The sequence below is a fragment of the Schistocerca cancellata genome, chromosome 10 (assembly GCF_023864275.1).
Source record: "Schistocerca cancellata isolate TAMUIC-IGC-003103 chromosome 10, iqSchCanc2.1, whole genome shotgun sequence".
Taxonomy (NCBI): Eukaryota; Metazoa; Arthropoda; class Insecta; order Orthoptera; family Acrididae; genus Schistocerca; species Schistocerca cancellata.
In genome coordinates, this window is record NC_064635.1 from 117443858 (window position 1) to 117458325 (window position 14468).

Consider the following 14468-nt stretch of genomic DNA (forward strand, 5'->3'; position numbering starts at 1 on the left):
CGACAATGAAAATTTGTGCCGGCCCGGGACTCCAGCCAGGATTTCCTGCTTATCGCGGGCGGTCGCCTTACCATTCTTTTTTTTTTTTTTTTTTTTGTAAATGTTATTTTGTCCGTTATTGTTCGTTGCATTTGTTCGGAGCCATTCAATATTGATTCATTTACTCCGTTATTTTCTTGCAGAGGACGATTAACCCTCTGACCCAACACGCTGAGCTACCGTGTCAGCAGCCATCATGCTAAACTGTGTAGGAATCACGCCCAGACCCAAGCTTCCATATGTCATGAAACATGCGTCTACGACCTGTACTCGTACATCCATTACGTATATTCCTGTACAGGTCAGAAATTGTACTGGAAAGTCGATTACCTGGTATCGGCACAGAAATAGGATATTGCAGTACCTGTGTTATTCTGATAATAACACAGGCACTGCAGTATCGTACTTCAAACATTTCTCCACTTTACGCATTAACAGCATTTGTGAAGCAACTCGACATGTCTGTCTCCTACAACCGACAGTATCAGGCAGCCGATGTGGCAACTCTGTAGCGACAAGCGACAGGCGTCAACTAACAAGTAATTTTAAACAGTCTATAGCTAATACCCGATTACACAAAGGGGTAATGCTTCTGGAAAGGTTAACAACCACTAGACTATAACAACAGTATGGCAGAGTTTTGTTCCACAATCTAGAATCAAGAATTTTATTCACCATAGATCATTTGACAATGATACTGGCTTCGTCATACAGGATGTACTAGTACATACAGAATAATAAAATAAACAAGTGTCAGTACATAACAGAATACATTTCAAGCATGACAGTGTACCAAATTACACCAGGATATCTTCTGGTTCAAATGGCTCTGAGCACTATGGGACTCAACATCTTAGGTCATAAGTCCCCTAGAACTTAGAACTACTTAAAACTAACTAACCTAAGGACATCACACACACCCATGCCCGAGGCAGGATTCGAACCTGCGACCGTAGCAGTCCCGCGGTTCCGGACTGCAGCGCCAGAACCGCTAGACCACCGCGGCCGCCGGATATCTTCTAACAGTTAATACAATAAGCTATAGTATAATCTAATATAATATACTATTGTACTGTTTATTGTATACACTATGTAATTACACACGATTAACCACAGTACACAATAATATATTTAACTACGGACAAGTTTTAAATGCTAATATCTTCCTCAGGCATCTCACAGAATTCTTTAATGCCATAGAATGGATGATCTGACAGCCAGCTGTACCACTTAATTTAAAAAAAATTATATCCATAGACTGAACATGAATTGGCAGTTTATTGAATATTTTGAGTGGGTTAACTTTGTGGGAATTTCCTGTTCTTGCTAGTCTGTGGTGCAGTATGTCTAAATTACCCTTAGCCCTGGTGTTGTGTTCATGTATTTCCCCTTTGGAAATAAATTCTGAAATTTTATTTTTAATATGGAGTGCAGACACATATATGCATAAATTTATAATTGTGAGTATTCTGAGTTTGGAAAAAAGGTGGGCGACAGTGCTCCCTATGACCGCTTATACATATTATGCATAAGACTTTTTTTTGCAATTTCAAGATGTTCTTGGTGCGAAAGGATTTGCTCCCATATAATCAGACCATATGAAATACACTCCTGGAAATGGAAAAAAGAACACATTGACACCGGTGTGTCAGACCCACCATACTTGCTCCGGACACTGCGAGAGGGCTGTACAAGCAATGATCACACGCACGGCACAGCGGACACACCAGGAACCGCGGTGTTGGCCGTCGAATGGCGCTAGCTGCGCAGCATTTGTGCACCGCCGCCGTCAGTGTCAGCCAGTTTGCCGTGGCATACGGAGCTCCATCGCAGTCTTTAACACTGGTAGCATGCCGCGACAGCGTGGACGTGAATCGTATGTGCAGTTGACGGACTTTGAGCGAGGGCGTATAGTGGGCATGCGGGAGGCCGGGTGGACGTACCGCCGAATTGCTCAACACGTGGGGCGTGAGGTCTCCACAGTACATCGATGTTGTCGCCAGTGGTCGGCGGAAGGTGCACGTGCCCGTCGACCTGGGACCGGACCGCAGCGACGCACGGATGCACGCCAAGACAGTAGGATCCTACGCAGTGCCGTAGGGGACCGCACCGCCACTTCCCAGCAAATTAGGGACACTGTTGCTCCTGGGGTATCGGCGAGGACCATTCGCAACCGTCTCCATGAAGCTGGGCTACGGTCCCGCACACCGTTAGGCCGTCTTCCGCTCACGCCCCAACATCGTGCAGCCCGCCTCCAGTGGTGTCGCGACAGGCGTGAATGGAGGGACGAATGGAGACGTGTCGTCTTCAGCGATGAGAGTCGCTTCTGCCTTGGTGCCAATGATGGTCGTATGCGTGTTTGGCGCAGTGCAGGTGAGCGTCACAATCAGGACTGCATACGACCGAGGCACACAGGGCCAACACCCGGCATCATGGTGTGGGGAGCGATCTCCTACACTGGCCGTACACCACTGGTGATCGTCGAGGGGACACTGAATAGTGCACGGTACATCCAAACCGTCATCGAACCCATCGTTCTACCATTCCTAGACCGGCAAGGGAACTTGCTGTTCCAACAGGACAATGCACGTTCGCATGTATCCCGTGCCACCCAACGTGCTCTAGAAGGTGTAAGTCAACTACCCTGGCCAGCAAGATCTCCGGATCTGTCCCCCATTGAGCATGTTTGGGACTGGATGAAGCGTCGTCTCACGCGGTCTGCACGTCCAGCACGAACGCTGGTCCAACTGAGGCGCCAGGTGGAAATGGCATGGCAAGCCGTTCCACAGGACTACATCCAGCATCTCTACGATCGTCTCCATGGGAGAATAGCAGCCTGCATTGCTGCGAAAGGTGGATATACACTGTACTAGTGCCGACATTGTGCATGCTCTGTTGCCTGTGTCTATGTGCCTGTGGTTCTGTCAGTGTGATCATGTGATGTATCTGACCCCAGGAATGTGTCAATAAAGTTTCCCCTTCCTGGGACAATGAATTCACGGTGTTCTTATTTCAATTTCCAGGAGTGTATGTGTCTGGAATAGCCCAAAGTATGTCACCCTAAGGTACTGTAAGCTCACTACCTCCCTTAGTTTCAAAATAAGGTATGCCACCCGAGATATTTTTTCACATACGTGATTGACATGTTCCTCCCAATAGAGTTTACAGTCAGTTTTACTGACTTATTGCCTACTTAATTTGATGTTCCCATTAAAAGTTGTTGGGTTTTACCAGGATTGCACAGGAGCTTATTGGCTGCAAACCAGTCCAGGGCCTTATCAAGTGTTTCTTTTGTTAGTTTATTCAGATCTGAAATTTTCTGGTGTGTTGTAAGTAGTATTGTATGGCCAGCATAACACACAACAGGGTGCACTATGTTTTTAGGTAAATCATTAACAGCTACAATGAAGAAGAAGGGTCCAAGGATAGACCCTTGTGGTACACCAGTTCTGATTTTCCATTACGCAAGAATTTACATTTCTGACTGAAACAGATTGTTTTCGACTATTTAAATAAGAATTTATCACAGCTAAAGTGCTCCCTCTCACCCCATGAAACTCTAGTTTCCCCAGTAGTACGTCAACATGATGCCGGTGTCGGGGCATCTTCTCAGATTGTACTGGCTGCACAGGTCGGTCCCTGTTGACAATGGCGTACCGCTGCCCAGCAGATACGACGCAACGGCAGCTGATCGCGCCCATCTTATGTGGACACTGAGTAGTCGTCCTATCTTGAGCTGCTGTTAGTGCGTCGCAGCTGCTGTTACTCGACAGGCTGTTTACTGTGTAAGACTGTGCCGTCCACGACTTCCCTCGCAGTCACAGAAATTTTACAGCGAAAACCACCAACGTGTACAGGTAAGAAATTTAGTTTTACTGTGTAGTTTCTGTGTAAACAGTGCAGATGCTTTTTTCCCATCCCACTGGCTCAGTTATTTGTCGGGTCTAGTCCAATCTCGGACTTGCCCTTCAGTTTTTACCCTCTGCAGCTCCGACTAGTGCTGTGAAGATTACTCTGTAATGTCTTAACACATGTCCTATAATCCCAAACCTCATTCTGTCAGTGTTTCGCCACATGGACGTCTCCTCGCCGATGCGAGATCTTCCTCGTTCCTTACCTTGTCGGTTGATCCCGCGTCTCCATGCAAATGCATGTGTGCATGTTTTCGCCAGTTCGGGAGTAAATGTATATTTCGGAGGTTCCATCGATATAAAATGGTTCAAATGGCTCTGAGCAATATGGGACTTAACATCTGAGGTCATCAGTCCCCTAGAACTTAGAACTACTTCAACCTAACTAACCTAAGGAAATCACACACATCCATGCTCGAGACAGGATTCGAACCTGCGACCGTAGTGGTCACGCGGTTCCAGCCTGAAGCGCCTAGAACCGCTCGGCCACACCCGCCGACTCCATCGATATAACTACACCAATTTGGACATTTACAATGTACATTGCTTTTTTTGTGACCTCAGTCATGTATTGCTATAACTTCATGTTAGCATCTTTTATCAACGTTTTTTCATGTGAATTACGCCAAAACTGCGGAACGCGAGGATTTTCGCGAATTTTGTTGCAGTCTATAAACTTCATAGTGAGCTCAAACGCCTTCGGTCGGTACGGTAGATGTCCGTGGAAGTCAGTATCCCGCCTGTTTCAAAATGAATACCGGGATTTTAAGGCATTGCAGCATTTATTATATTCAGCTTACAATTTTAATTAATACACAAAATGAAAGGACAACTGAAAGAGTTATGCTTGTATACCATCCTTGCAAAGGGTAGTGTACGGGGCGACTAAGAGAGACTGAAGGACGTGCTGAGCGAGTGAGACGTTCTTTCACGCGTAGCCCAAGAAACCAGTTCTGAAGGTTACTCGTGAATTAGCAATTCCAGTGACGTCTTTGTGGAGACATAAGGAGACGCTTACAACTGCGCCATCATCGTAGAATGGCATAACGTTATTACACTACTGACCATTAAAATTGCTACACCAGGAAGATGACGTGCTACAGACGCGAAATTTAACCGGCAGGAAGAAGATGCTGTGATATGCAAATGATTAGCGTTTCAGAGCATTCACACAAGGTTGGCGCCGCTGGCGACACCTACAACGCGCTGACATCAGGAAAGTTCCCAACCGATTTCTCATACACAAACAGCAGTTGACCGGCGTTGCCTTGTGAAACGTTGTGATGCCTCGAGTAAGGAGGAGAAATGCGTACCATCACGTTGCCGACTTTGATAAAGGTCGGAATGTAGCCTATCGTGATTGCGGTTTATCGTATCGCGACATTGCTGCTCGCGTTGGTTGAGATCCAATGACTGTTAGCAGAATATGGAATCGGTCGATTCAGGAGGGTAATACGGAACGCCGTACTGGATCCCAACGGCCTCGAATCACTAGCAGTCGAGATGACAGACACCTTATCTGCATGGCTGTAACGGATCGTGCAGCCACGTCTCGATCCCTGAGTCAACAGATGGGGACGTTTGCAAGGCAACAACCACCTTCACGAACAGTTAGACGACGTTTGCAGCAGCATGGACTATCAGCTCGGACACCATGGCTGCGGTTACCCTTGGAGTTGCATCACACACGGGAGCGCCTGCGATGGTGTACTCAACGACGAACCTGGGTGCACGAATGGCAAAATGTCATTCCAGGTTCTGTTTACAGCATCATGATGGTCGCATCCGTGTTTGGCGACATCGCGGTCAACACACATTGGAAGCGTGTATTCGTCATCGCCATACTGGCGTATCACCCGGTGTGATGGTATGGGGTGCCATTGGTTACACGTCTCGGTCACCTCTTGTTCACATTGACGGCACTTTGAACACTGGACGTTACATTTCAGATGTGTTACGACCCGTGGCTCTACCCTTCATTCGATGCCTGCAAAACCCTACTTTGTAGAAGGATAATGCACGACTGCATGTTGCAGGTCCTGTACGGGCCTTTCTGGATACAGAAAGGCCTTTGCCTGCCCTTGCCAGCACACTCTACAGATTTCTCACCAATTGAAAACGTCTGGTTAATGGTGGTCGAACAACTGGCTCGTCACAATACGCCAGTCACTACTCTTGATGAACTGTGGTATCGTGGTGAAGCTGCATGGGCAGCTGTACCTGTACACGCCATCCAAGGTCTGTTTGGCTCAAATGGCTCTGAGCACTATGGGACTTAACATCTGAGGTCATCAGTCCCCTAGAACTTAGAACTACTTAAACGTAACTAAACTAAGGACATCACACACATCCATGCCCGAGGCAGAATTCGAACCTGCGACCGTAGCAGTCGCGCGGCTCTGGACTGAGCGCCTAGAACCGCTAGACCACCGCGGCCGGCAAGGTCTGTTTGACTCAATGCCTAGGCGTATCAAGGCCATTATTACGACCAGAGGTGGTTGTTCTGCGTACTGATTTCTGAGGATCTATGCACCCAAATTGCGTGAAAATGTAATCACATGTCAGTTCTAGTATATGTATTTGTCCAATGAATACCCGTTTATCATCTGCATTTCTTCTGGGTTTAGCAATTTTAATGGCCAGTAGTATATTTACTTTTTACCTAAAATAACGTTGTTGAGAACTACCTTTTAGCGAACTTTATTACTTACAACTTAATTATCAATTTAATGACAAAATCTATAAACCTACTACTTACTAAGCGTATGAAGCAAGTATGGCGACAAAACTACATTATATTTTAAGCATATTTGTTTTTCAAGCAAGGGCCTTTTTGGCGCTGGAACCTTGGGATATTTTCAGACACTATCTGAAGTATTTCTGTACATAACTCGTTACTTTTTTTCTCAAATTCGTTTATTACTGCGTTCCACGAAGTCGACACCTTGATATATGCATACGAAGTTTTTGAAGAATTCTGAATCCAGCTGTGGAGGTTTGGCTTCTGAAGCGACGCAGGATCAGGCTTCGACATACGCAGTGGTACGGAAGATACAAACAGAGCAAATTGCAGTCTGTTCTTGTGGTTGCAATTCAGCTTCGTCTAGGAACATAAACTTTTTTCAACACATAAATAGTTTTCCCCATACAACTTGCATTATGAATCCCTTTGGAGCACGGAAAAACATTATTTGAGACGATTCTTCGGGAACAGAACTGGCAGATAATTAAAAAACTACCAATACAATCGTCTCACATACCTTATGCCTGCAAGGTAAACACAAGAGATATTTTTCCAAAACGTTTTCAATCAAAACACGCGCCTCTCTAAAAGGTATTGTATTTTGTTGTGATGAGGACTAATGATTGAGCAGAAAAGCCATTCGGCGTGAGTTACACGTACAATTTCTTCCGCCCCTTTTCCGTAAAAATTAAACGGCCGAATTATGCGTATAATTAGTAGCTTCAAACTAGTAGTGGATTTTTCTTTTCTTTTATTTCCAAATAAGTTCGTGTGTATCATTCATTTAAGTACATTGATACGTATTTTTTTTATTTATTGATTTTCATATGCTTTCACTCTCGTCTGTTAACCGTCTGTGTTCACCCAGAAGTTCTTTTTCTCAATTAAGTAATGACCAATTCCATGCATGTATCTTGGGGTGCTTTTCAAGGGCTAATTTATCAAAAACGAGTTTCCTTTTTCATTTCTAAAGATCTTCAAAGCAATGACGTGTGCTAATTCGCCAAGGTTTTGAAAAATAAATCTTTCTTTTCTTTTTAATTGAGCACTATGTGATTAAAAGTATCCCGACACCTCCAAAAACATACGTTATTCGTATTACGTGCATTGTGCTGCCACCTGCTGCCAGTTACTCCACATCAGTGACCTCAGTAGTAATTAGACATCGTGAGAAAGCAGAATAGGCCGGCCTCAGTGACCGTGCGGTTCTAGGCGCTACAGTCTGGAGCCGAGCAACCGCTCCGGTCGCAGGTTCGAATCCTGCCTCGGGCATGGATGTGTGTAATGTCCTTAGGTTAGTTAGTTTTAATTAGTTCTAAGTTCTAGGCGACTGATGGAAGTTTAGTCGCATAGTGCTCAGAGCCATTTGAACCAAATTTGAAGAGCAGATTAGGGGGCTCCGCGGAACTCACGGACTTCTAACGTAGTCAGGTGATTGCGTGTCACTTGTGTCATACGTCTACACGCGAGATTTCCACACTCCTGAACTAGGTCCACTGTTTCCGATGTGGTAGTGAAGTGGAAACGTGAAGAGACACGTACACACAAAAGCGTACAGGCCGATCTCGTCTGTTGAAGAGGCTCGTAATGAGTAATAGGCAGACATCTATCCAGCCCATCGCGCAGGAATTCCAAACTGCATCAGGATCCACTTCAAGTACCATGGCAGTTAGGAGGGAGGTGAGAAAACTTGGATTTCATGGCCGAGCGGCTGCTCATAAGCCACCACAACACGCCGGTAAATGCCAAACGACGCCTCTCTTGGTGTAAGGAGCGTAAACACTGGATGATTGAACATTGGAAAAACGTTGTGTGAGTGACGAATCACGGTACAATATGGCGATCCGATGGCAGGGTGTGGGTATGGCGAATGCCCGATGAACGTCATCTGCCAGCGTGTGTAGTGCTTCCAGTGAAATTCGGAGGCGGAGGTGTTATGGTGTGGTCGTGTTTTTCATGGAGGGGGCTTCCACCGCTTGTTGTTTTGCGTGGCACAATCACAGCATCGGCCTACACTGATGTTTTAAGCACCTCCTTGCTTTCCACTGTTGTACACCAATTCGGGGATGGCGATTGCATCTATCAACACGATCGAGCACCTGTTGATAATGCACGGCCTGTATCGGAGTGGTTACACGACTGTAATATCCCTGTAATGGACTGGCTTGCACAGAGACCTGACCTCAATCCTACAGAACACATTTAGTATGTTTTGGAATGCCGACATCATGCGAGGCCTCACCGACCGACATCGATACCTCCCCTCAGTGCAGCACTCCGTGAAGAATGAGCTGCCATTCCCCAAGAAACCTTCCAGCACCTGATTTAACGTCTGTCAGAGTGGAAGCTGTCATCAAGGCTAAGGGTGGGCCAACACTATATTCAGTTCCATCATTACCGATGGAGGGCGGCACGAACTTGTAACTCATTTTCAGCCAGGTGTCCCCAAACATTTGATCACATAGTGTTTTTCGTACAAACGAATTGAAAACCAAGACATTGTACTTGATACGACTACATACTTCACTCGAAAGTGGATGACGATTGAGCTTGTCCGTGCTGGATCGACAAGTATTCTGGAACCCGTACCTCCGGTCAGCTTGTTCTGGGCTCTCTCTGTTTGGCTTGCGGTCGGTGGCCGTTACGTCACACGACTATGTGATGCGTTCTAAGAACACATTCAGCCAAGGAAATCGAAGTAAACAATCTGTCTATTACAAGTAATCAGTGACTTTATCATGCTAATATTTATGCGTACTTGAAATTTTTATCGGAAATTTCTCTAAAATCCATATAGCAGGAAGTGAGATAGAAAAGGATCGGTGAACGAGTAAAAGTGAACGGATCCCAAAACGGAACGTTCATAACTGAACTAGTTCCCAAAGATGAACGTATTTGCGGATCTCTTCTCCATTCTAGATCTATTACCTCCGAAAAATCAGTGGAGGTAATGGGAACCGAAGCCACGTCCTTTCGCACCGATGGCAGCGACGCTAGCCGTTTTTTTTCCTGTCAAAACATTTTTAAGAAAATTAATAGTACTGAAACACATCACAATAACATCACAGTACATAATCATTAAAAAAAATGGCTTTGAGCACTATGGGACTCAACTGCTGAGGTCATTAGTCCCCCTAGAACATAGAACTAGTTAAACCTAACTAACCTAAGGACATCACAAACATCCATGCCCGCGGCAGGATTCTAACCTGCGACCGTAGCTGTCTTGCGGTTCCGGACTGCAGCGCCTTTAACCGCACGGCCACTTCGGCCGGCTCATAATCATTTTATGAATTATTGTGCACGTTGTAAAATATTCACACTTCAGTCTTAAGTAAGGAAAGCTGTGGGAATACGTTTTCTACTTGATTTTCACCCGGTTCTCTGGTTGTAAACCGTAATCATATTTGAATGTATATCCATTGACGAAAAACCATCAAAATATAAAACGAAAACGAATAATTCTTCCTCGTTTTTGTGGGTGTCTGTTGAAACTTATCCTATTTAACTTTCATTTGGTGTTCTTCCTTCCAGTAGTTTTGAGTTAGTCTTTTTTACCTAACCACAAGTTTTAACAAATCTGCGAACTCTTTCTTACATTATTTATTTCCATTACGTAGAGATACTGTGTAGTGACAAACAGCTAAAAATCTTCCTTGCTTGTCAGTGCGTTGTCTGTCCTTTATCCAGGTCACAGTTACACATTTTCTGATTGAGTATGGAACGACATCTGGGTTTAGAACATTCTGCTAATGTGATATCTTTGGGAGCCGTTCTTTCCATATACACTAGCTTATGCCTGACAACTTGCATTTAGAACGATGTTTTCGATCTGAAATTGCAGTACAAATGCATTATTCCACGTATGAATGATGATATGGAATTCATTTTTAGATTGTATGACAAAACATAATGGGCATATGCGTACTGCTTATGAATAAGCACTGGAAAATAGCTTAAGAGATAACTATACAGCCTCCTATGGAAAATATTTTCTTTCGCAAAATTCTTGGAGGCTGTAAATCTACATATCAAGAAAATATTGAACTAATGGTTCAAATGGCTCTGAGCACTATGGGACTTAACTTCTGAGGTCATCAGTCCCATAGAACTTAGAACTACTTAAGCCTAACTAACCTAAGGACATCACACACATCTATGCCCGAGGCAGGATTCAAACCTGCGACCGTAGCGGTCGCACGGTTCCAGACTGTAGAGCGGAGAACCGCTCGGCCACACAAGCTATTGAACTAATGTTTACTCAGTAAACAAAACGCAAGCGAATTCCATCGGCCGTCCGATGGAGATATTGGTTTCAACACATGGACATCATGTAAGGTCTATTTCATTTATGGTCTAACGAACGAGTTAACAAACACAGTAAGGTGAACCTGAGAATGTGTGTGTAAATATGCTCCGCTAAGACCAGTGTTACATTGTAAAACAACTTGCTGAAATATTTTTGTAACAGACGGCTTATCGACTTTTTGACGTGCTAGGGTTTTTACATCTATTATAAAATTTAGAGTGTGGTCGTAGCTTTTATGAAAGACGAGTAAATCCCAGATTCTTTAAAGGAAAGAACTGCAGTGCATACGACAGCTTCAAAAGTCTGATTACTTTTCAAACGAGTTAAGGTGTTAAATATTTGACGTTAAGCTTGTAAGTGAGACAAAGTTTAGAAAAGGTTTGAAATTACGTTTATAGTTTGCTCGAAGTCGCGAAGTGCTCTTATTTTCAAATACTGAATAAATATATTCTGGGTAACTTTCGCTGCGTTTTAAGCTAGTTTTTCACACATCTCCGTGTTTTTTATGTCGTATCTTCTGAACTATTAGTCGTAAAATGATACGAATTTTAATGCGTATTGAGTGGTATTTGTAGAAAATGTTTGCGTGAGGTGTTGCGAACAGAGTTAGTTGTAAAGAAGTAATAAAGTAAAATGTCATACCTGATGTTATAGTTTTATTGCATGAATGGCGCAAATTTAGGAAGGAATAAACTTCTTTCCTTTTAGCATTTTGTGGGGGATTTCAGCGAAAACGTTTCGAGAATTACGTTCTCAGTTTGTCGGGAGTCGCTATACGCTCTCATTTTGAAATATTGGCTGAATGTACTCTGGGTAATTTTCGCGTCGCCAGCTACGATGCCGCAAGATAGACACGCGGTTTCTAACTGCAGTACTTGTCTGGCTGTGTTGAACTTTTAACGTAACATTATACCTCTTAATGAGTAGGTTACGACAACATTTTAAATTTTAAATTGGTCAAGAATTCTATAAAATACTGAAAATCAAGGATCTGTGTCCCTGGAAGGCGTTGGATATGCAATCTGCAACTGGGACTCACCATCATAAATCATCAACTGTGTTTGCCGTTCGAGCATTATGTTAGCAGATTTATTTGACAAAAAGAAATAGATCAAATATTCATTATATTTCTTTGACAAAGATCTCTGAGATGGCGCAAAAAGGCGTATTACAAAATGGTTCAAATGGCTCTGAGCACTATGGGACTTAACTTCTGAGGTCATCAGTCCCCTAGAACTTAGAACTACTTAAACCTAACTAACCTAAGGACATCACACACATCCATGCCCGAGGCAGGATTCGAACCTGCGACCGTAGCTGTCACGCGGTTCCAGACTGTGAAACGTCCCCTTAGAACAAATTATGCATATGAAATGTCCACTTAGAACAATTGTACAAGACTGTGCTTAACCTGACACACAATGTTTTTAGCGCAACGCAATCTGACTATCAAAAATCCCTGCAAAAGAATGGCCCAGACAAACATTAAACTATACCTTTCACAAATCACTTACCTCACAAAAATCTTCGTTACTCGAACTACTGCAATACGGCGAGCGCCACTACTGCCAGCTAAATAAAAGATACAAACTACGGAAGGCACTAACTACTGATAGTCTTAGCAAATGAAAGATTCTAATAGAGAACAAACAATGTATTTACCTCAAGATTCATAATATATACAGCAGTTCATGACATTTTTCAAAACTCCGCCATCTCTCTCCCCACATCCACCACTGCTGGCGGCTCACCTCCAACTGCCCAGCGCTACGCGCTGTTCGCATCCAGCTATAGCAGTTCATGACAACAATGGCAGACAACAATGCAAACTAGCCACATACTGCACACAGCACAGCCAGTGATTTTCATACAGAGTGCTACGTAATGTTGCCAATAAAAAAACATAAACAGCAAACTTACATAAAGAAAACATAAACAGCCTACTTACATAGAAAGAAAACATAAACAGCCTACTTACATAGCCCCCATGCTCCCCACAAAAAATTTTACAAATGGTGTTGGGCAATGGCCAATACAGATTTGAAAAAATTTTTCATAATTACAATCACAAAGATATCAAATGCACACACTGATTAATACAATGTTGGTCAAAAGCTAAAATTTTCTCACAGTCAATAAAGACAGTCCTGATCATTCACCACAGTAAAACTGCCGTTTCTTTTATCAAAGTCTGAGCAATAAAGACAATGCACACGGAAGTAGTGGATGTCCATGCAGTCTTGAAGAAGTAGTGTTGTCCTTCCAACAGAAAGACAGTGCTGACTCTTGACATGCTGACAGGTAATGCGCCACAATGGAGCAAACCCACAGCAGAGTCAGTCGACGTGTTGAAGAATATTGGTAGGTAGGTCATCACAGAGCAGACCCACTGCAGTCCTGGTAGAGAGTATTGGTGGGCCACCAGAGGTGCAGACCCACTGTAGTCCTTGTAGAAATTGTGGTACTGGTGAGTCAGCAAAGGTGTAGACCCACTGTAGTCCTGGTAGAGATGGCCAGCAGCCATCTGCTGCGACTGTGCAGGTGCACAATCACCATCGAAGAGTCTTGCAGAGAAGATAGCAATAAACCACCACTTGTGCACGCACAAAGTTTTTGGGAATTGTCCTTAGAACCAGCAATGCTGTTATCCAGTCCCTTGCTGAATTAGTAACACACGTGCAAACACTATCAGTCCCTACTTCTCACATATTGTCCATATACTATGACCAACAGAAATGTGTGCAGTGAAATGAATGCTTACAAGTTAATAACATGATGAACTGGTGTCAATTACAATTATATAACATAAGAATACAATAACAAAGGTACAAAAAACATCATTAAAAACATAACAATACAGATAATATTTGTGGTAATATTGGCTTTACAAAAGAATTGAACTAACATATACATCAGTGTTACAGGAATTAAGACATGAGTACATACATAAAAGATCAGAATAACTTGCGAAACATCAACTTCACACATGAACATTAAAACAGAATAAATAATGTCTAACATCTTTACAAAGAAAATAACAGAGTATTAGAAAAATTCTACAGCATAGCTCTCATCAGCTAAACACATAAAGACAGGAAAAACACAAATACACAAGGGTACACAAACACATAGCGGAATAACACCAAAAAGAAAGGACAACACACAATTACATATTGGGAAAAAGCAGCAAAGAGGAAAGGACAGGGTTTGTTTTACTGCAGTATTTTGCTTGGAGATCTCCCTTCATTCCATAGATCGTTCGTCTTATTTCAACCTTTGCTTCCACCAAAAAATCCTATCTAAGCATGCTTTCTGTATTTAAATGTTCACACATTGCTTACCTCATCATTTATTTCCAAGAAAATCCTACCTATACCTCGTTCCTGTATTCTATTCATATTTCTTTCAAAATAATTATTTCTGATTGTACAATACTCATTGGGGCCCAAATCTTTCTTCGCAATGC

The 14468-nt window shown here is 43.3% G+C and overlaps 1 protein-coding gene across 1 annotated transcript in view; it reads left to right on the forward strand.

Moving 5' to 3' along the window:
• The first annotated feature begins 3793 nt into the window (after positions 1-3793).
• The window catches only part of LOC126106776 (uncharacterized), a 64924-nt gene continuing 54249 nt past the window's right edge, over positions 3794-14468 (forward strand). Inside the window, exon 1 of the mRNA XM_049913154.1 lies at positions 3794-3896. The gene's annotated coding sequence lies outside the window, so the exon portion shown is untranslated. The remainder of the gene's footprint in view (positions 3897-14468) is intronic.